Genomic DNA, 23,398 nt, shown 5'->3' on the forward strand with positions numbered 1-23,398 from the left:
CTTTAAAATCTCTTTCCTTATCTGAGACCATAAACATACAGTCCTATTTCTTTTAAACCTTTTATTTCCTAAACTTTTTCACTTTTTAAAGGTTTTTAAACTGATTTTAAACTTTTTTGTATGTTTGCTGCTGCTGCTGCTGCTGCTAAGTCACTTCCGTCGTGTCCGACTCTGTGCGACCCCATAGACAGCAGCCCACCAGGCTCCGCCATCCCTGAGATTCTCCAGGCAAGAATACTGGAGTGGGTTGCCATGCCCTTCTCCAGGGGATCAAACCCGCATCTCTTTAAGTCTCCTGCATTGGTAGGTGGGTTCTTTACCACTAGCACCACCTGGGAAATGCAAAAAAGAAAAAAAATCTAATAACTGATTACTGGACGAGATAGTTGGATGGCATCACCGACTCAGTGGACATGAGTTTGAGCACACTCCGGGAGATGGTGAAGGACAGGGAAGCCTGGCATACTGCAGTCCATGGAGTGACAAAGAGTCAGATACAACTGAGTGACTGAACAGCACTGACAAAACAGAAACACATGTATCAGGGTGTGTCAGATTACTAGGGTTCCAACCACATCTCTGCAGCTTCCAGCTGTATGACTGTGGACAAGGTACCCAATTCTCAGACCTTCATTTCCCTCTTCTATGAAAAACATTAAAAATAGTAAGGACCTAACAGGATTGTTTTGAGAATTAAATATAAAGCTTTTTTTATTTTCTGCTGAACAAAAAAAAAATTTTAATTTAGGTGCTACCGTTGTCATTGTATTAATTTATCTTTCATTCAGCAACGGTGCTCAACTGTTATTACTTCTAATAATTTGACAGGAGATTCTTCTGGATTTGTAGACAATCATCTGTAAGTAACGCAGATTTATTTCTTCCTTTCCACTTATTTCTTTTTGTTTAATTTTACTGAACCTTGAATAAACGATGATCTTGTTCTTGATCTAAATAGATTGCTTATATCTCACCATTAAGAATAAAATTTTCTTGGGTTTTTGGATAGAAACATTAAACAGATTTTTAAAAAACTCCCTATTTTTAATTGTCAAAATATACAAAATGAACAAGTATTGACTTTTATCAAATTATTTCTCTGTATCTATGAAGATAATAATTTAGTTTGCCTTGTTCAATTTTTAAGTTTTTTTTATATTTTATTTTATTTTTTAACTTTACAATATTCTATTGGTTTTGCCATATATCAGAATGAATCCGCCACAGGTATACATGTGCTCAATTTTTAAGTTTTGAATGTGACAACCATCCTGCTTGTGTTAAGTCGCTTCAGTCATGTCAGACTCTTTGTGACCCCTATGGACTATGGCCCACCAGGTTCCTCTGTCCATAGGATTCTCCAGGCAAGAATACTGGAGTGGGTTGCCATGCCCTTCTCCAGGGGATCTTTCCAACCCAGGGATTGAACCCGAGGTTCCTGCCACATCTCCTGCATTGAAGGCAGACTCTTTATCACCGAGCCACTGGGGACAACTGTAGGTACGTTTAAACTCATGTGATAAACCTCCTGTGCTCCTGCTTGCCTCGCATCTGTTGCAGGGATGTAAATGAGTACATCAGACTGGAGAGGCAAGTGGCAATATCGAAAACTAAAGCCTTAAGCCGAGGCAAAATTCTCCCTTAGAAACTGTAATAAACATAGGAATCCTGTAAACACATCAGCAGTGGCTTTCAATAAAAAACTCAAACATAAAAGAATTCTACAGGGTACAAGTGTACATAAAGAATTCTAAAAATAAAAAAACTGTATTAGGTTGCTAATGTCTTAAATAGAAGCAAAGAAACATGCCATATCTTTCCTGTGACAGTCTTAAATAGCTGAGGTGAACTATGCTACTTAGTATTTTCAAATTTACTAAAAGGGATATTGGGAAGAGTTGTCAAAATCAACTTATTTTTAGCAGGCACTGTCATATGTCCTGAAAGGATCTGTGGGCAACTCAGAAACATAACTTTTGAACCAGTTAAGTCAGCACTCATGCTGGAAAAAATATGACATAATTCTTACTTGGTTTATAGCTTTGAGTATATCAATTAATTTTACACTAAACCAAAAAAGTTTTTATTTGAAAATAAATGGACTTGGAAATTAAACTGATTCACTAGAGTAATAATTTGACAAGCTTTTAAAGAAAAAATTCTGGATGAGCTAGATTATATGTGACTCAAATATTAAATAAACTGAGCTAAAAAAAAAAAACACTTTTTCCAGTACCTGAGGTATAGAACCTCTTCTAACTTTTCTTTTTTCATAATATAGAAGAGCTTTAATATAAATAAAGAGATGAATAATGATATAAAAGAACTTCTTTAATCCAATGACTGAAAATGTTGTATCTTTTTGTCTTACAAAAAACACCCTCTGAGAGTTTCTTGCAAACCAAACTCAAAGTAGGTTTTCATGTGATGGAATAAGGACGCATCTAAGAAATTCTGTCACTGACTCTATTTTTATCTCTGTACATTTTCTGGTCTTGTTAGACCTGCCATCTCACTGGCCTGTTCCCAGTCCTACAAAGGGAAGAGAAAGAAAAAGACAAACTGAACCCTAAACCTAATCTCCAATGAAACCTGAAGGAAAACTCAGAAATTAGAATAATATCATAACATTACAGAATAGTTAACATGTACTGAGGGTCTACTATGCTTCAGTGCTTTACATGAGCTAATTTAAATTCAGTTTCAGTTAGCCTCACACTCTAAATGATTTAAATTCAAATACAAACCACTATCTGATCATTCAAATTTTCTATCTGTCAGATGAGGCATGCTAAATAAAATCTAATTCATCTCCCATTACATTAAAAATAATAAATATAATAAGGTTATCAGAATAATGATACTTCATACCTTTTCTTTCTATACCTTTATACCTTTCCTGTATCCAGCTCTAATTATTAAGATGACCTAATCTCATAATTCAATTCCTTTTTTTTAGTTTATTTGGTGCTATTCTATAATATCTAAATATATAGCTTTTGTACGTGGTAAAAATATTCAGCAAGGATAAAATGTTAGCAATCCTATTTGAAGATTTAGAAACCATACTTAACCAATAGCTCAGAAACTGAAAGCTTTTAGGTCTTTCTAATAATAAAACAAGGACTTCCCTGGTGGCTCAGAAGGTAAGTGTCTGCCTACAATGTAGGAGACCTGGGTTCAATCCCTGAGTTGGGGAGATCCTCTGGAGAAGGAAATGGCAACCCATTCTAGTACTCTTGCCTGGAAAATCCCATGGACAGAGGAGCCTGGTAGCCTACAGTCCGTGGCATTGCAAAGAGTCGGACATGACTAAGCGACTAAACTTTCAACTTTCAATAATAAAATGGTCCAATGAAGGCTGCCCATCCAAACATGCCTATTATTGGGCAGGCAAGAGCAAGTGGAAGCATACTGGACCAGGAATGCAGAGATGTAGTTTAAGTCCTGATTTGGCCGATAAATTGCTGCAAACTTTGAGACAAGGTAAGTAGCTAGTTTAGATCTCAGTTTAATAATATTAAGCATGAGAAGTTTAACTAGGCAATTTATGAATTCTAGATTTCAATGGAAATACTTGAGGAATCAAGAAACACTCTGAGAAAGTATAAAGTTAGAAAAGCAGAGAAAGCTCTAGAGTCTGTGGGAAATGTCTTTGCTTTAGGAAAATTTATCAGGAGGAAAAAAGGACATAATTTAAAATTCCACTGGACAGCTATATAACAAAATACATTCAGCTTTCTAAATTATCTTGGAAAAGGCTGCTATAAAAATTTAAAATAGGAAGACCATTGTTAAATGTTATTATTTCAAGCATAGTATATTAAGTTTAGTTTTTTAAAGTTGAATTGGTTTAATTATTTTATTTTTCTCCATGAAAATTTAGAAATAAGGAGTCCTTACATACATCATTTATACAACATACTTGTAACTATTTCCAGAACTTGAAGCACAAGCATACAGTCTTTAATTGTTAAAAATATTCCCAGTTGTTGATCATGCCATATGATATACTGTTTCTCTGATCTGTTAGCAAGTCCCTGGTGAACACTACAATGGCCATTTATAATACTCTTTGTACTAGAAAAAGTGCCATATATTTTATAAAGATTAATTTTTGAACTAAGTTTCAGGAATTCACTATAGTAAGAGAAAAAAAAGTGAGTATTTTCTAAATATCCTGAATTTCTGAAAATATATTCTATCAGGTTGATATTCAAAATGTAAAATATTTGCTGTCTCTCTAGGAACTACTGAGTTTCCTGCTAGTTTTTAAAGCAAGAATAAAGCAATTTCAGCCTTGGGATTCACTGGCCTCCATCCATCCCAAAGCAGATGTCCAAGAAAATATGTAGATAAATTTGAGTATTAAATCTTAACATACTGTTGCAGTTATTATGGAATAAGAAAGTACAGAATCATAAACAATTTTGGAAATAAGAGAAAAAACACAGTTCTCAGACTGATGTGTGTGACAGCTGCTGGGGTAACATCGGGGACCAGCCCAGGCCAGGGATGAGGTTCTGGAATGTGGCCGCTGGAAGGGTTCTGGCATCTGTACATTCCAACCTCAAAGGAGGAAACCAGGTATTTGAGAAATGTCCTGTGCATGCAATACTGAATATAAAATAACTCTGACAGTAATGGCTCTTGTTTGAAAACCTGGAAAGCTACTAATGGGGCTTCCCAGGTGGCGCCATGGTAAAGAACCTGTCTGTCAATGCAGGAGACACAAGAGATCCCTGGGTCAGGAAGATCCCCTGGAGGAGGAAATGGCAGCCCACTCCAGTATTCTTGCCTGGAGAATTCTGGCGGGCTACAGTCCCTAAGGTCGCAAAGAGTCGGACACAACTAAGCAACTGAGCATGCGTGCACACACAGCGAGCAGAAGCTACTAACAGTTACCTAAGTCAAACAGGTTTCCATTTACTCATAGCAGAGAAGAGGAGGCATTTCAAAAGGCGTAACAGACAGGAGTGCAAATGGATGAAACTAACAGATCTAGAAAATAAATCTGTAGTAAATTTTAAAGAAGAGCTGTTCAGACATAGAGGAGATAAGAACAGTTCATTAGGAAAAAGAGAAGCAGAAAACTGGCAACAAACTGCTTCTTCAGAATATCCAATACAACTCTTACATGGAACAGCATGCCTGTGTTCCACTAAAATACTTGGGTGTTTGAATAAAAATATCTCTTTCTCAGAGTTAAGAATGAAACCAAAGCAACTTCATACTGCTGCTCTTCCCAGGGCAGGACATAAACAGTGATAGATAAACCACGAAGGGCATACTATGATAAGAGCTTCAAAAATCACCGTTTCCTTGGGAAAATGGGCATTAGGGTATGATTAGGACAGTCTTATTATTCACATCATACGTTTACTTTTCTGGGACTTACAAATTTTAGTAACAAACATGAAAGAAGGCTCAAATTTAGCTTATGTGATTTTAGGGTAATGTAAGTAAATTTTACATTTTTCTTGCTAAACTGGTACTGACTTTTATTTTTAAATTTTAAATTACAAATTAAAACAATAAATGTGATTGGTTTTGTTCCTCAACTCTGTACAAAAACAAAGTAAAATTTTTTTTTATCTCGGTAGCTTTACCACCTCAGTTATTATATAAAAGCCTCTTGACTAATTTCATTTCTAAATACAGAACAAAAAGATTTGCATTTTAGCAGAGGAGAGTGGGAGGAAACATGAGGTGGATATAAATTCCTGACACTAAAGGATTCTAATACTAGAATGGGTTATAATAAAAAGACTGTAGAAGCATCTCTGCTGAGGATTTTTAAATAATCTGGGCTCTCATTTTTCCCAGGTGAACTAGTACTACTTGATATGAAGCTTAAAAACTAGTACTATTTTAGGAGAACACTGATTTATATATCTGTCTTATAAATTAGGCTCAAATAAGCACAGATTCTTAGGAATTCAGTAACATCAAAAGTAAGAGAACTATAAAGAAACTAAATGGGAAGGAAATCCAAGAAAAGCGGGACATACATATAGCTGATTTACTTTGCTGTACAGTAGAAACTAACACAACACTGTAAAGCAATGATACTCCAATAAAAATTAATTTAAATTCTACTGTTGAAGTTCTAGAAATATGAATACGTTGAACCTTAATCTTAACAGTGTGAAAATTGTTTTCTTGAAATTATTTTATTAGATTAAAATGTAATCATGTTCACTTTGATGTCAAAAAACCCTGTGCACTTTATTAAGCTATGAAGTTTGGTGTGGAACACTGATATGATCGGGGTGGGTTTTGTTTGTGTAGGTTATTTCCCCCTTCCCTTCCCATCCTTTCCTTCTGCAGGAGCTGGAGCAGAAACATCCCATAACTAAAGAAGAAAGAACAGAAAAGGAGAACTCTATTTAAAGGCAGATGGCTCAGAAGCCTGCTCTATGGAAGATCTAACTTTTGGCCTGGGAAGTAAGAACTTGGACCTTGGAGTCAGATAGACCTGAGGGCTAGAATCTACTCTCTAATCACTTACCACATGCAAGGTCTTGAGCAAATGACCTATTTAAGTCCAGTTCCCTCAAACACACAGTGAGAATGGCAATAACAATATCTATCACTCAGGGCCAGAGAAGGCAATGGCAACCCACTCCAGTACTCTTGCCTGGAAAATCCATGGATGGAGGAGCCTGGTAGGCTGCAGTCCATGGGGTCGCTGTGAGTCGGACACAACTGAGCAGCTTCACTTTCACTTTTCACTTTCATGCATTGGAGAAGGAAATGTCAACCCACTCCAGTGTTCTTGTCTGGAGAATCCCAGGGATGGGAAAGCCTGGTGGGCTGCCATCTATGGGCTGCACAGAGTCAGACATGACTTAGCAGCGACTTAGCAGCAGCATCACTCAGGGTTACTACAATGCTCATATGAAATTACAAATGCCAACCATTTAACTCTGCATGTGTCAATAAACAGGAGTTGTTTCACCACTGCAATTTCTTTGAAGACTTGTAGAATCCTCCAAGGTACAGGGCTAACCAGAACCTGAGTCGGCTTTACAAACCAGGTTTGATCATATCTGGTCTTGCCTCCTGAATTCAGGGCTGAGGTCACTAAGGAAAGGGGCACATGAACACAGGGCCACGTTCCAGTTTCTGCTTATATAACTGTCTTATGTGCAAACTTAACCTAAGAGACTTTCGATTTCTGCTCTCTCATCTTGAATATCATATAGTACTACATAATACGCTAAAAAGAAGTTACAGTTGCAAACCATTATCATATGAGCAACTGGTGCTTCTTTCAAAGTTGACAGTGAAAAGGAGCTCTAAATTCTGAGCTTTCTCCATTTGTGGTTTTGAAAATCAAAATATCAATATTATTTAAACAGTAGTAGCAAAGAAAAATGTTCAATTTCTTAACAGGGCTAGTCTGTGATTCAGAGAAAACTGTGGTCTCCATGTTATCTTAATGAAAAGTATTTATAACCAAGATCTGAAGAAGCATCATATAAATACGGAGTACTACCGTGATGGTAAGAAAGTCTGTGCAAGAGGGAAAAAAGAATCAATGCAAATATATCATGGATAGAGATAACTGTCCTTACTAATGCCAATGAGGAAAAAAATATCTGAAGATAAAAGGGCAGAAGGATTACTTCCTTGTGCTAATTTGAACAGCCTATACAGACTACCAAATTCTTTACAGTAAATCAGTGCTGCCTATTTTCTATCTGTCAATAACTGAGATGTTATTTACCCAGCAGGAAAAAAATTTAAATATGACATATATTTGCTGCTTATGAAACAGATATGTTCTTTTAACATGCAAACTTTTGTACATTAACCTGAGGTCTGGAAAACATTAAGAAACAAGCTGATCTGAAATTTTAAAGTAAGTATTTCCTGAACCCAGGAAAGTAAGAGATAATACCTACAGAGTTAAATCTACTTCAAAAAATGATCACCTCTCTACAACCATGCCAAAGGTTAAAGCTCAGTCATTCCATTTGTGGCTAGTTAAATAATTAGCCAGTCACCTAAAAGCAGCCAAGGAAATACGTGCCCAAATGCAATATAAAAAATAGTCTCAGTGAAATATTTGTCAAACACTTGAATAACTGACTGAGATGTCCTTACCTCTCGCTGCGGCACAGGTTTTAGGATCAATAATTAAAATTATTCCGAATGGCTGCACCTGGCAGTAGGCTCGACAGGACGCCGTGGCTCTGCATTCCGTGCAGAATGAATGACAGTCACACCGGCTCAGACTTAACCACCACCGCGGGGTGACTCCCAGTCAGACCTTCCCAGCATGCGGAGGTTCCTGCTCTGCTCCCAGCAGTTTCCTTAGCCCCGGTTTCTGGTCTTTAGTCAAGCAGAGTGGTTTGTGTGCACGGGAGAGCTCTGCCTGCAGAAGCTTAATCCTCTCTTTGCATGTCCTGCTTTCCAACACAGCAGAGACGCCCCAGCCCAACTACACTTGCAGAACAGGCTTCGCCAGGGTAACTCCACCCACCCACTTCACACAGGTACAAATCTGCTCAGAAAACACTAGGACTAAACTGATAATACTTTAACTTTTTTAAAAGTCACTGACTATTCGGTTGTTTATATTTGCTATCCATATGGGAGACAGTGTATTCTATAAAAATGATGGTATTTACACCCAATTAAAAAAAAAAAACAAAAAAAACCCTGATCTAGCAGGAAGTACTATCTACAAAAGGCTGAATCATTAAACTGGCAGTGACAGGCTGGGAGAACATAACTCTGAATATCTTTGCTGATAATGAGTCGTGATTGTTTTCTACTCAGACAAAAAAATTATCAATGTACTGCCTTTGCATGAAAAATTCTGAGACTGGAATGCACAATTTTTTAATATGCAAGTGAAAAGTTTTAAAACCTGAAAAATTTTTTTCAGAATTAAAAAATAAGAATTGCACATGATCAACTATACTTCAATACAAAAAAAAAATCCATAATTAAATGTTTCTGATTATGACCTCCTCCTTTATGCACTGCCAAATGTTGAAATTGTAGCTCTACTTATATAAGTATTGAAAAGATTCAGTATTTATACTAAATAGCAGTGAAAGTGAAAGTGAAGTCGCTCAGTCTTCAGTTGTGTCCAACTCTTTGCGACCCCATGGATTGTAGCCTACCAGGCTTCTCAGTCCATGGGATTTCCCAGGCAAAAGTACTGGAGTGGGTTGCCATTTCCTTCTCCAGGGGTACTGTACTGTTAACCCGACTAGATATGAAAAAATAAATGGATTGGAAGATATTAAAATATTAATATTAAATTAATATTTTCTGTTCTAAATGACTTTTCACCAATACCAATATAAATCATGTTCAGACACTTGTTCCTAGTAAACAAAATGATGTTTCATTTGCCAGAAAGATTCTAAATAATTTATAGACAGTCTTCATTATAACACTATGAAGTTGATTAGAACACTATTCCCGTCTTAGAGATGAGGAAGCCAAGGTCACACAAGTAGGAATTGTTGAATTCAAGATGCCTGGGGAGTATTTATCATTCTTTCCTCTCTGGTCGCAGTTCTGAATAAAGGAATGTTGATAAATGGTAGGCCACAATAAGAAAATCAATGAATTGATGTGATTTCACAATATGAGAGACCACAGAGAAATCCAGAGCATGACAGGAACAAAACATGTGGATTTTTTTTCATTGGAACAGCTGTGGACTTATGGATTTTGATGAATAGGAAATGAAGCTCCCAAGAGTTCATTCACGGTGGAAAAGGCACAGCTACCCCTCCTCCCCGCTCCCTTCCTCAGCACTGAACACATAAGGGTAGGGGCCCAACAGAAAGAGGAAGGGGAAAGGGAAAAAGGGGGCTGGGTGAAGGGGAGCCCATGCTGTAGAGAAGCCATCTGGGGGACACTCAGTGCAACTCAAGAGCCCCTCATGCTCCCCAACATACAAGCACAGATGGGATAAATAAATTAGACGGTAGCTCTCCTGAGTGCAGGAGAATGACAAAATAACCCTCACCTGAAACTCAGAGGCTGCACTTTCTGCCATGTAAAAATACAGGTAAGAATATGAGTGTGTGCAAACCTCGGTGAAAGTGGACTGAAGTCTGTAATCTGTTTCACTGTATGGTGACAATGTCATTTCCTGGTTTTGATGATGTACAGTATAGTTATGTGAGGTGTGACAACTGGGAGGAGTTGGGCTTTGAATATATGGGACCTCTCTGTACTATTTTGGTAACTTTGTCTGAGACTATAATTATTCTAAAATACGAAGTTTAAAATGTGGCTCACTAAAAAGCATCATGCTCTGTCTTTCAATGACTGCTGATGGCACAGGAGAGGTCACCTGTTATTTTCTTCTTGCATTTTACAAAATGGAGGTTATCCTGTGAAGATCTAAGATGGGTCTATGTGGCTAGTGGGGGCAACAAGAGAATTCCCTGAGCAGGCAAAGGCTACTTTCTAGTCATTCTATCAGGAGGGTCGCTGTCAATAGAGTGAAATGTGATCTGATTCTGGGTGTGTTTTTGGCCATGAAACTGGTAGAATTTACATACAAACTGTCAAGGGTCTGAATAATTTGGGTAATTTTTATGATAGAATTTTCTCTGCTCCAAACCTTCTCACATCTTCCCATCTAGCTTTAAACGAAAGTCCAAATCCACACAGTGGCACCCAAGCCCCAAGGAGAATTCGATGCCCTTCCACCTCCAGACCTCACCCACGTCTTCACTCACTGCTCTGGTCAAACCAGCCTTCCTGCTGAGTCTTTAACAAGCCTGGACACATGCTGCTCAGTGTCCTTACACTTGCAGTTTCCTCTCTGGAAAGCTCTTCCCACAAGTAAGTGCTTATCCCTACTCCTCATCTCCTTCAGGTCTTGGCTCCCAAAGTTACCTTCTAATGGGGCTTCCCTGATAGCTCAGTTGGTAAAGAATCCACCTGCAATGCAGGAGACCCCAGTTCAATTCCTTGGTCAAGAAGATCCCCTGGAGAAGGGGTAAGCTAACCACTCCAGTATTCTTGGGTTTCTCCTTGTGGCTCAGCTGGTAAAGAATCTGCCTGCGACGTGAGAGACCTCGTTTGATCCCTGGATTGGGAAGATCCCCCGGAGAAGGGAAAGGCTCCAGTATTCTGGCCTGGAGAATTCCAGGGACTATCCATGGAGTCACAAAGAACAACTGAGCGACTTTCACTTTCACATTACTTTCTAATAAACCCCTCCCTGACCACTCCATTCTCCTCCTCTGAAATTACAGCCCCACAAGAACCACATCCCAGGACTTTCTAACCTCACTTCTAGGCTTCATTTTTCTCCACAGCACTTACCTACCTTAGTGTATGTTTAATATATTTGCCTTTTTCTTTCCCTCTCATCAACTTGAATACAAACAGCAAAATGACAATATTTGTTTGTTGTGTCCACTATTTTAGCCCTAGTACTTGGTATGCACTCAGTAAATGTTTTATCACTGAATGAATGAATACTGGAAATGATCAGAAATGGAAAAGTTGCTTTATATATGGCAAGGATTAGATTGAACCTACCCCAAGCACTGGCTAAGGCCTAAATGGGAGTTTAGGAAACATCTTTGATACTAGTAGTAGAAATTATGCTTATTCATAATTATTGATTAGCTGTTTTAAAACAAATGCTATGTATAAAGGATGCAAATTAATATACAATAGACTATCTATCCAGAAGCAATTCTGGGTTAAGAAAAAAGACTCGCAAAAAGTGAAGTATAAAATTCAAAATAAGCTAACTTATTACCAAACTCTGTTTCCAAATGAGTGACACAAGGAACAGCTACTGTAGGCCGTAGGCCTTTGTTATTCAAAACATAGTCTTAGGACCAGTATTATGGAATTACCTGGGAGCTTCTTAAACATACAGAACATCAGGCCCCACCCTAGTGAATCACGATCTACAGTTTTTAACTCTCTCTCTCAGGCAGGTTGAATGTACATTCAAGTTTGTGAAGCAGCGGCCCAAGGAGCCTCCGCGAAGAACAGAGTAAGTCATCTCACGCAGAAGAAAGACCACAGGCATAGAAGCGGGGGAACCCAAAGGACAACCAAGCAGAGAATAAGGAAACATATTATTGATGCTGAGCAGAGATGAGAAATGGGAAAAACAGGTTACAAACATAAATGTTCTGGTATTTTATGGAGCATCTTAAATTCCAGGCTAAAGGTTCAGTATATAATTCTGGCACAAAGGGAAATCACCCGGGTTTTCTGAAGTCCGGGATTACACGTCATAAAGGTTGTATTCTGAAGTTTTATTTTAGTAGTAAACATTAAGATAGACTAATTCCACAGGCATTAATTGTGCAGCCAGTGTGCACATACCCTGTGGGGGAGACAAGGATGAATGAGACACATTCGTCACCAGCGAGGAGATGGCAACTTAGTGAGCAAGGGAAACAGCTGCTATTAGATCTGACATGGGGGCAAACAGGACGCAGGCCTGGGGATAATGGGCGGGGAGAGCTGGTCAGGGAGAGACGGGCCAGGGAGAGCTGGTCAGTGGAGCTTTCATGCACAAGAAGATTATGGCCTGAGTCTAAATACAAGGAAAATGTCAACTCGGGGGGAGTGGGAAGGAGGGCATTTTGACTGTAGGGGCAGCAGGAGCAGAGGGAAAGCTACATGATCACATGGTATGTTCTGAGGACACCAAAGCAGAGCCCAGCGAGCACATGGAGAAAGGGCAGAACCAGAGAACAGAGGAGGAGGTTGACTGAAAGTGACACAGCAGAGTCAAGTCTGGAGGTACGTCTTATGTGCAGTGAGGAGCAATTGAAAGATATTTTTTAATTAATTAGAGAGGCTTAGAAAGAATGATGGCTGAAACAAAACTAGCTAATGAAGTAGGTTCTGATAAGCACTAATCTTCATTTCCCCTTTAACACATCTTTTGCCCTAATTACTGTTCTGTTCATTTCCAGAAATACATTTTTATTTTCTCTTGTTGTAATAAAACCAAAAGATATTAAATAAATAATTTGTTCTGGGAGACGAAACAATAAACTTTACCTCTATTCAGTGTTCTGTGGTGGGAAAATTCTGGCTTTTTAGTTTAATAATCGCAAATGAGTTTAATCCACCTGGTGCAGGGCCAGGGCTACTAGGTGTGGGCAGTGATTACCAGGAGAGGTCAGAAGACTTCTCCAGGCCAGCTGTGAAACCTCGGGCACATCATGGAAGTCTTTCTGAGTTGCTCTGTTAGTTAAAAAGGGGTGCGTGGGGAACAAAAGTACATTCCGCATACTTAGTATCCTGCAAGGCTGTATCGGTTCAAGGTCCAATTTAATAAAAATATAATATTCGAAAAGTCTAAGGCAACTACAAACGTGGTGTTTTGAATTCTCTGTTTTTCCCTGAGGGTGAGAAAAGTATTATCTTGATGTATCTATGTATTTGGAGAGAAAAATACCTGGGCATTCTAGCATTTTGGAACTCCTTTAAATCTTCCAGCAATGCCTCCTAGGGCACTGATTTTAATATCTGATTCTTAAGACATCTGCCTCCAGAGCGATAAAGTAAGCATGTGTTCAATGGGAAGAATATTCCATACAGTGTTCCATGTGGGGTGAAGTAAAAACCGGAACCTTTTCACTTCCTATAGAGTGGCTGCCTCACGCTAAAGTGACAAGTGAGGAAGCATGGTTACAGAAGAGCAAAGTGCTGCTGCACACTCAGAGAAAGGAACAAACAGTCCAGAAGCAAGCAGATGAACATAAAGGAAAAAACTATAATTAGGCAGAATTGCAACAACAAAAACAAGATTCTGAAGGGCCAGTTTTCTAAAAGAATACAAGGACTTTTTAATTTCAAATTACTCTACAAATTCAGGCTGTTGCTTTATAAACTACTTCTTAAATGAATGTAAGGATTTCATTAGCATTACATTTGATCACTGTCTTTCCCCAAAATGAAAACCTCAGCTCCTTCTATGTCTGCTAATAAAAAAATTTATGATGCAAACTCTATTCAAGTGACCATCCAAAGAAGCTGCCTTCCACACCATGGGCCCATGAAAGCGACTGTAACTTGTTTGTTACAGGTATACTGTGAAATATTTACATATAAATTTATACCAACAAATAACACATTAAATAAGTTATCCACATAAACTAAATAGACCTAATTTTAGACACTCCTGAATTTAAATGATATAACATAGTAGATAACCATAAATTGATAAAATAATAACGGCTGATAGTGATTAAGTATCCAGGGGGCTTTAAATGCTTTACATCTAATCTTCAAATGAATCTTGGCTCACTTCCTAGATGAGGAAATTAAAAATCAGAGAAGCCAAATGACATGCACAGGGACAGTAAAACATGGCACAGGGATTAAAACCCAAGGCTGAAGCCCGTGCTCTCAGCTCTCTGTCCTGCTTTTCACATAGGTATATAAACTAAATAAAACATCTGCATTAAATCTGCTTTCACAAAATACCTATTTATGGGGTGGCTGCATTAGGACCTTAGAAATTACCTATTTGGACAGGGTGGACTGAAGGGGAGACTATAGTCTATAAAGAGTAATATATGATCAGTGCAAAGGAGTTAAATAGTACAGAAGCAAATGGAAAAAAAAGAAATGTCCGTTGCTATATTTGCAATCTCATGCGCCTCTCCAGTGAGGGATGCATCCTCCTGATCCTCTATGAGTTTACAATAGGACTGTACTGCTCTGTGATTTGCTCTTTCATTTAACAACACATCACAGAAAAAAAAAAAAAAAAACCCCTGGGTGAGCACATATGCTTCTACTTCATTCTTTTGAGGGCTGCAGAGTACTTCACAGTATGGAAGTATAACATCTATTTTGAGAATGTGATTTTCAACCTTTGTGTATTAAAGCAATACCCTAAGGAGGATTTACCTGGATGGGAGGTATATTTAAAAAACATGAAGTAACCAATTAAAAATCGACAAAGGACTTGAATAGACATTTCTCCAATAAGCACATGAAAAGATGCTCTATGTCATCACGCTTCTGTATAATCACCACCTGAGCCAACAGAGCATGACCAGCACTTCCAAATCCTCCCTCCTACCTACCTGCTCACTCTCCTCTCCAGAAGTACCACTGCCTAAAGTTTATCACCACACAACAGCCCCAAACTCTATGACTCTGAACTCTCTCCTTACATATATGGGATTATACAGTGTAAGTATGTAGGTAAATCAGGCTTCTTTCCCTCAATATTTGTGTGGGACTCATCCATGTCGTTGCACATAGCCATGACTCATTTCATTTTCACTGGAGGAATCCACTGAATGAACACACCTTTATTTATCTATCCCACTGTGGATATACCTTTGAAATTCTTTAGTTTTCTGACACTAGGAATAAGGTTGCTATGAACATACTACATATACACCTAAGAGTGGAGCTGCTGGGCCACAAGGTATATACGTGTACAACTCAGGAGGCAGTGCCAAACGCTGCTTGGCCCACATCACGCTACCCTGCAGTACATGGGAATTCGCAGTGATTTACACCCTTGCCAACTTTGGGTATTGCTACTCTTAAATTTTAAGCATTCTGATGAATGTGTTTTCATGAGTTAATAAAGTTTTGATTTGCATGTGAAGAAAGCTGAGCGCCGAAGAATTGATGCTTTTGAACTGTGGTGTTGGAGAAGACTCTTGAGAGTCCCCTGGACTGCAAGGAGATCCAACCAGTCCATTCTGAAGGAGATCAGCCCTGGGATTTCTTTGGAAGGAATGATGCTAAAGCTGAAACTCCAGTACTTTGGCCACCTCATGTGAAGAGTTGACTCGTTGGAAAAGACCCTGATGCTGGGAGGGATTGGGGGCAGGAGGAGAAGGGGACAACAGAGGATGAGATGGCTGTGGATGGCATCACTGACTCGACGGACTTGAGTCTGAGTGAACTCCGGGAGTTGGTGATGGACAGGGAGGCCTGGCGTGCTGCGGTTCATGGGGTCGCAAAGAGTCGGACACGACTGAGCGACTGAACTGAACTGAACTGAAAGACTCATGATGTGGAACAACTTGTGGTGTGCTTATTCAGCATTTTGATATCTGTTGTTCAAGTTTTCATGCAATTAAAAAAAATCAGTTTATCTCTCCTTTTCTGATTCTTTACATACTTTGGTTATGTGACCTTGGTCAGATAAGTGTGCTGCAAATATCTTTATCACTTTGTGATTTGCCCTTTTCACTATCTTAATAGTATATTACAATTTACTTTCTGAACTTTAAGTTTAATAATTAAGCTTTTCAGTTAGGATTACTGCTTTATGTATAACCAAGATCATGATGGAGAAGGAAATGGCAACCCACTCCAGTATTCTTGCCTGGAAAATCCCATGGATGGAGGAGCCTGAGGCTACAGTCCATGGGATTGCAAAGAGTTGGACATGACTGAGCAACTTCACTTCACTTCACTTCTTCAAGATCATGAAAATAGCCCATGAAGATATTCCACTGTATTCTCTTCTAGGAGTTTTGCTGTTTCACCTTTCACATACAGATCTATAATTTTCAAGAGCTAGCACCATTTACTGAAATGACTGTCCTTTTCACAATGCTCCTACAGTGAATAAACCAAGGACCTATTAATATATGTACACGTTTGTTCCTGGACTCTGTTCTTTACCGCCATTCTATTTGTCTATCCTTGTATCAACCTCAGTATCTTAATCAGTGAAGCTTTAATAGTAAGTCTTGATATCTATAATATAAAGTTTCCACTAATTTTGTTCTTCCAAATTGTCTTAGGTATTTGGGGCTCTGCATTTCCACACAAATTTTAGAATCGATTTAGAATCAGTTGTCAATTTCAACACAACTCCTAACTTAAAGCTTGAGGCATTATCAATAACTCGGCCCTATTGGGCTTCATGGGTTGTTCTGAGAGCACCAGGACTTTCTCTGCTCCATCAACTGATACCCTGAGGGCTCAGGTCCCCACACACTGGGTCACTTCTCTGGATTTCCTTCTTCTGCTTCATCTTAGCTCAGTAACTGTTCAGTACCTTATTAACTCTCCAATGCTTCAAAGAGACTATATTATGTTTTTACATTTCTGTCCAGATTTTCTGTTTTCAGAGGGGAGGTTTTTCTAAATTCTCTAGTCCTCCATTTTTAGAAGCTCATGCCCGTAAAGTAAGCTTTACTTTTCTTTTCTCTTCACTCTTTCTCCACCTTCTGCCCACTCCTTCCCTCCCCAAACTCGCTCTTTCTTTCTTTCTGGAAGAAAAGGTGGATAAGGTGGGAAGATGGGGGATTCAACCATGGAAATTAAGAGAGACCAAATGTTGACCCTAGAAAGAAAACACGTGCTACGAGAACTGCAGAATTCATTAGATGGGCTTAAGAGAGGCTGCACAGAGAGAAGAGGTCAGCAGAAAGCACGTGAGCTGGAAAGAGGACGGTGAGCCAACATCAGAGAGGTGAGTGACATGTGGAAGGGGTGGAGGCGGAGAGAAGTGCGCAGAAGAAACATCTGCGGAGGCAACAGCTGAGAAGACTGAAAACTTGAAGAAAGACATCAGTAAATAACTGCTCAGTAAATGCCAAGCAGGAGACACACACAGAAGTCCTCATGCGCTTCCTTCCTCTTCCTCCCACTCACCTCAGCCTCATCAGCTGTCAAAGCAGAACCTGTGGGGACGGAACAAACGCCAGTTTCTTTGGAACAAGCGTTTACACCTTTCTTCCTCTTAACTCTCCTCCCCACCTCCCCACCCCACACACGCCCTTTTCCTTAAGGTACCATGGATACGTGCTAACTTGGTCAGGACATGGTGATTCATTAACTTTATTTTTACAGACACAAATAATTGGTCATACTGAGAACATTAAGAAGAGTTCCAAAGGGAAAATTTTCTTTACTGCCCTTGTTGGGCAATAATACAGGGAGCTTTAAGTTGCAGTCTCAAACTATAGCTCTATCTTTCAGACCTGGTATCTCACAGTGACAGATGGCAATGTTAAAAATAAACAGAACATTCAAGTTATTTGTACTGAAGGCAAAGACAGTTTTAAAGTGTGAAACAAGCCTGAGGCTGATAGAACTCACATTATCCTTTTCAAAATGTATTAAGAATGCACATTTCCCTATGCCAACCCTGCAATGTTGCCCATCAAAGTTAAATATTAGCTTTTGAAGGTGTGCTGTCATTATACATCACTACTAATCTAGAATTAACAATGCCATACAGGTCTATTCATAGAAACCCATTTTCCAGAACTGTCAATAACTGATTAACTTTCTCAAGTTTTAAAAGTGCTGGAGGTTATCACTATTAGAAATACACTTTCATATTCAGAACATGAGAAAATATTTGATATAATACCAATATTAAGCTAATTTTTAAAAACAGTTCACAGCATATCTGAGGTAACATGATCAAAGATAAGACTTTATAATTAATAAAAGTTATATAGTTTATATAGCAGAAATACATGAAAATAATATACAAGAAATAACAGTAAATTTTTGATATAGAATTCTGATAACTTTAAAGCAGTGACCACAAAAACTCATGATCATCTCAGATGGATAAAAAGTATCAGACAGGGCTTCCCTGGTGGGTCAGTGGTGAAGAGTCCATCTGCCAATGCCAGAGACATGGGTCCAATCCCCAGTCTGGGAAGATCCCACAGGCCATGGAGCAACTAAGCCCATGTGCCACAGCTATTGAGCCTGTGCTCGAGAGCCTGGGAGCCGCAACTACTGAAGTCCGCACGCCCCAGAGCCCATGCTGCAAAAACCCACCGCAACAAGAAGCCCACATATCACGAGAGAAGAGCGCACGCTGCAACGAAGACCCAGCACAGCCAAAAATAAAACTTACATTAAAAAAGACATCTGAGAAAATCCAACACCTTTTTGTGATAAAATCATTCAACAAACTAGGAATTGAAGGGTACTTTGTCAACCTGACAAAGGGCATCTATGAAAACCGCACAGTTAAAAGTTTTTACATAACAACATACAATTAGATGACTTCTCTTAAAAGATCAAAAGTAAGACAAGGATGCCTAGTCTCAAAACTTCAACACTGTAACACAGCCAGGGCAACTGGGCAAGAGTAAGACATAAAAAACATCCATATTGGAAAGAAGAAGTAAACATGTCTATTCACAAATGACATGATCTTATATATAGAATATACCAACAACCTATCAGAACTCATAAATGTTTCAAGTCTCAGGATACAAGATTAAGATACAAAATTAATTGTATTTCTATGCACTTGCAATGAACGATAAGAAAATGAAACTAAGAAAACAACTCCATTTACAAAAGCATCAAAAGAATAAAAATAAATTTAACAACAGATATGCAGAACTTAAAAAAAAAACTACAAAAAGTTGAATGACATGAAGGATCTAATCAAATGGGAAAAAAATCCCATGTTCAAGGACCAAAAGACTTAAATACTGGCCGGAAGGTAATACTTTCCAAATTGATTTGTAGATTCAGTAAATCCCTATCAGAATCCCAACCATCTTCTTTTAGAACTAACAAGATGATTCTAAAATTCATGTGGAATTGCAAGGCACCTGGAAAAACCAAATCAATCCTGAAAAAGAATAAAATTGGAGGACCTCCCAATTGCAAAATTTACTACTAAGCAATGGTAATCAAGACAGGGTGGTACTGGAATAAGAACAGACATATATATCAATGGAACAGAACTGAAAATGTAGAAATAAATTCATGGATCTAAGGTCAACTGACTTTCTACAGGGGAGTCAAGTTAATTCAATAGGGAAGAAATAACCTTTTCAACAAATCATGCTCAGATAACTGGATATCCAATGGACTTGGACCTCAAAAACATACACAAAAATTAACTCAAAATGGGTCAGATCAGATCAGTCGCTCAGTCGTGTCTGACTCTTTGCGACCCCATGAATTGCAGCACGCCAGGCCTCCCTGTCCAACACCAACTCCCGGAGTTCACTGAGACTCACGTCCATCGAGTCAATGATGCCATCCAGCCATTTCATCCTCTATCATCCCCTTCTCCTCCTGCCCCCAATCCCTCCCAGCATCAGAGTCTTTTCCAATGAGTCAACTCTTTGCATGAGGTGGCCAAAGTACTGGAGTTTCAGCTTTAGCATCATTCCTTCCAAAGAAATCCCAGGGCTGATCTCCTTCAGAATGGACTGGTTAGACCTCCTTGCAGTCCAAGGGACTCTCAAGAGTCTTCTCCAACACCACAGTTCGAAAGCATCAATTCTTTGGCACTCAGCCTTCTTCACGGTCCAACTCTCACATCCATACATGACCACAGGAAAAACCATAGCTTTGACTAGACGGACCTTTGTTGGCAAAGTAATGTCTCTGCTAGATATGCTATCTAGGTTGGTCATAACTTTCCTTCCAAGGAGTAAGCATCTTTTAATTTCATGGCTGCAGTCACCATCTGCAGTGATTTTGGAGCCCAGAAAAATAAAGTCTGACACTGTTTCCACATCTATTTCCCATGAAGTGATGGGACTGGATACCATGATCTTCGTTTTCTGAATGTTGAGCTTTAAGCCAACGTTTTCACTCTCCACTTTCACTTTCATCAAGAGGCTTTTGAGTTCCTCTTCACTTTCTGCCATAAGGGTGGTGTCATCTGCATATCTGAGGTGATTGATATTTCTCCCAGCAATCTTGATTCCAGCTTGTGTTTCTTCCAGTCCAGCATTTCTCATGATGTACTCTGCATAGAAGTTAAATAAACAGGGTGACAATATACAGCCTTGACGTACTCCTTTTCCTATTTGGAACCAGTCTGTTGTTCCATGTCCAGTTCTAACTGTTGCTTCCTGACCTGCATACAGATTTCTCAAGAGGCAGATCAGGTGGTCTGGTATTCCCATCTCTTTCAGAATTTCCCACAGTTTATTGTGATCCACACAGTCAAAGGCTTTGGCATAGTCAATAAAGCAGAAATAGATGTTTTTCTGGAACTCTCTTGCTTTTTTCCATGATCCAGCGGATGTTGGCAATTTGATCTCTGGTTCCTCTGCCTTTTCTAAAACCTTGAACATCAGGAAGTTCACGGTTCACATACTGCTGAAGCCTGGCTTGGAGAATTTTGAGCATTACTTTACTAGCGTGTGAGATGAGTGCAGTGGTGTGGTAGTTTGAGCATTCTTTGGCATTGCCTTTCTTTGGGACTGGAATGAAAATTGACCTTTTCCAGTCCTGTGGCCACTGCTGAGTTTTCCAAATTTGCTGGCATATTGAGTGCAGCACTTTCACAGCATCATCTTTCAGGATTTGGAATAGCTCAAATGGGTAGTAGGCTAAAAAGGAAGATCTAAAACTATGAACTTCTTAGAAGAAAATACAGAAGTAAATATTGACCTTGGGCTAAACAATGCCTTCTTAGATAAGACATCAAAAGCATAAGTGAGAAAAGAAAAAAATAAATTGAACTTCATAAAAATTAAAAATATTTATGCTTCAACAGATGTCATCAAGAAAGTGGAAGACAAAACACAGAATTTGAGGAAACGTATGTCTGCAAATCCACAGAAGGCAATGGCACCCCACTCCAGTGCTCCTGCCTGGAAAATCCCATGGACTGAGGAGCCTGGTGGGTTACAGTCCATAGGGTCTTGAAGAGTCAGACACGACTGAGCGACTTCATTTTCACTTTTCACTTTCATGCATTAGAAAAGGAAATGGCAACCCACTCCAGTGTTCTTGCCTGGAGAATTCCAGGGACGGCGGAGCCTGGTGGGCTGCTGTCTATGGGGTCACACAGAGTTGGACACGACTGACGTGACTTACCAGCAGTAGCAGCAGCATGTCTGCACATCACATTATCTGATAAAGGACTTGTATGTGGAAGGTATAACATGACCCAGTGGTAAAAAGACAACCAAATTAAAAAATAAACAAAGGTCTGAACATTTCTCCAAAGATACAAAAATGGGTAATAAGTAAACATATGTTCAACATTATTAGCCACCAGGGAAATGCATAGCAAAACCATAAAGATGTATCACTTAATACCCACTAAGACAACAACAACCAAAAATACAGTAACAAGGAAAACAAGTTGAATTCTCATATACACTGCTGGTGGAAGTGTAAAACAGTGCAGCTGGTTTACAAAGGTAAACCAGTTTGGCGGTTCCTCCAAAGGTTGAACATAGAGTTATCATATGACCCAGCAATTCTACTGCTACATACATACTCAAGAAATGAAAACATATATCTATACCAAAACTTGAACACTAATTATTGTATTATTCATAATAACCCAAAATGGAAACCCAAAGTGAATGGATAAAATAAATACTGTATATCCATACAATGCACTACTATTTAGCCATAAGAGAGAATAAAGCACTGATATATGGATGAACCTTGAAAACATTATGCTAAGTGAAGAAAGCCAGTTACAACAAGACTACATATTGCATGATTCATTTCATTTGTGTGAAAGGTCTAGCTCAGAGAACTCTAGAGACAGAAAGTAGATTAGCAGTTGCTTAGAGCTGGGGCAAGGGAGAGGGGGAGCAGTGTCTGCTAGTGGGCACAGGATTATTTTTTCAAGTTACTGATGTGACATTTCAAAAAGAAAACTACAGCCATCACAACCACTAACAAATACGTAAGTTCTCTCTGACAAAGTTGTTTTATGCTTAACAAGCTTGTCCAAAGAAGGGGGATTTAATAGAGGATAAAAATGCCTTGAAAAGAGACTGAGAATCCCAGGATGAGGGGAGAGTAGGGCAGAAGGAGAATTCCATTTGATCACTTCCTTCTCCTTCTAAAATCTTTATTCTTTGTTTTTATTTTCTTTCCAAAAATTTACATCACATTAAAAAGTTCCTGATGAAGTATTCTGTAAAATTTGTCCAGATTAAGTCATCCCAATAAAAACAGAATTTCCACTGTTTTGATTTTTACTCCCTGTAACACATTGCTTTACATATCTGTACGATATTCCACACACTTATGCAGCACTGTAAATATATTATATAAGTAATAAGAAATGCTGTTTAAAATAGTTTGGATGTTCACAGGCACTGATAAGATGTACATTCCCTTTATTTATTAATTTTCAGCTAATCATATTATCTCCATGTCAGGTCCTGAATTCTTTTATCATTTTGCTCATTAATTAGCTACACTCCTACTATATAATTGCAAAAGCAAATAATGACAAAGCTTAATGGAGCAAACAGTTCTTAAAATTGCCTAAAATTTTGAATGCATGTAAACCTTTGTGAAATCATCAACAGAGAAAAAAGAATACACTAAAAATAAAAAACCACATTAAAATTAAGAATGCATATTATGACAACGAACACAACAGCTAAACAAGCTGCGTGCCTGACTGGAAGAGAAAATCTGGATCTTTAAGCAGTGGGTAAATGACCACACTAATGAGAAAGAG

General features: G+C 38.7%; 1 protein-coding gene across 6 annotated transcripts in view; it reads right to left on the reverse strand.

The window, feature by feature from the left end:
* ARHGAP32 (Rho GTPase activating protein 32) overlaps window positions 1-23,398 on the reverse strand; it is a 203,479-nt gene that overhangs the window by 33,192 nt on the left and 146,889 nt on the right. Inside the window, exon 1 of one of the 6 annotated variants that reach the window (XM_061406430.1) lies at window positions 8,113-15,763. The exons of the other annotated variants lie outside the window; for them this stretch is intronic. The gene's annotated coding sequence lies outside the window, so the exon portion shown is untranslated. Of the gene's footprint in view, window positions 1-8,112; window positions 15,764-23,398 lie in introns of those variants that run through there. 6 annotated transcript variants of the gene reach the window in all.

Source organism: Bos javanicus, chromosome 29 (genome assembly GCF_032452875.1).
Source record: "Bos javanicus breed banteng chromosome 29, ARS-OSU_banteng_1.0, whole genome shotgun sequence".
Lineage (NCBI taxonomy): Eukaryota > Metazoa > Chordata > Mammalia > Artiodactyla > Bovidae > Bos > Bos javanicus.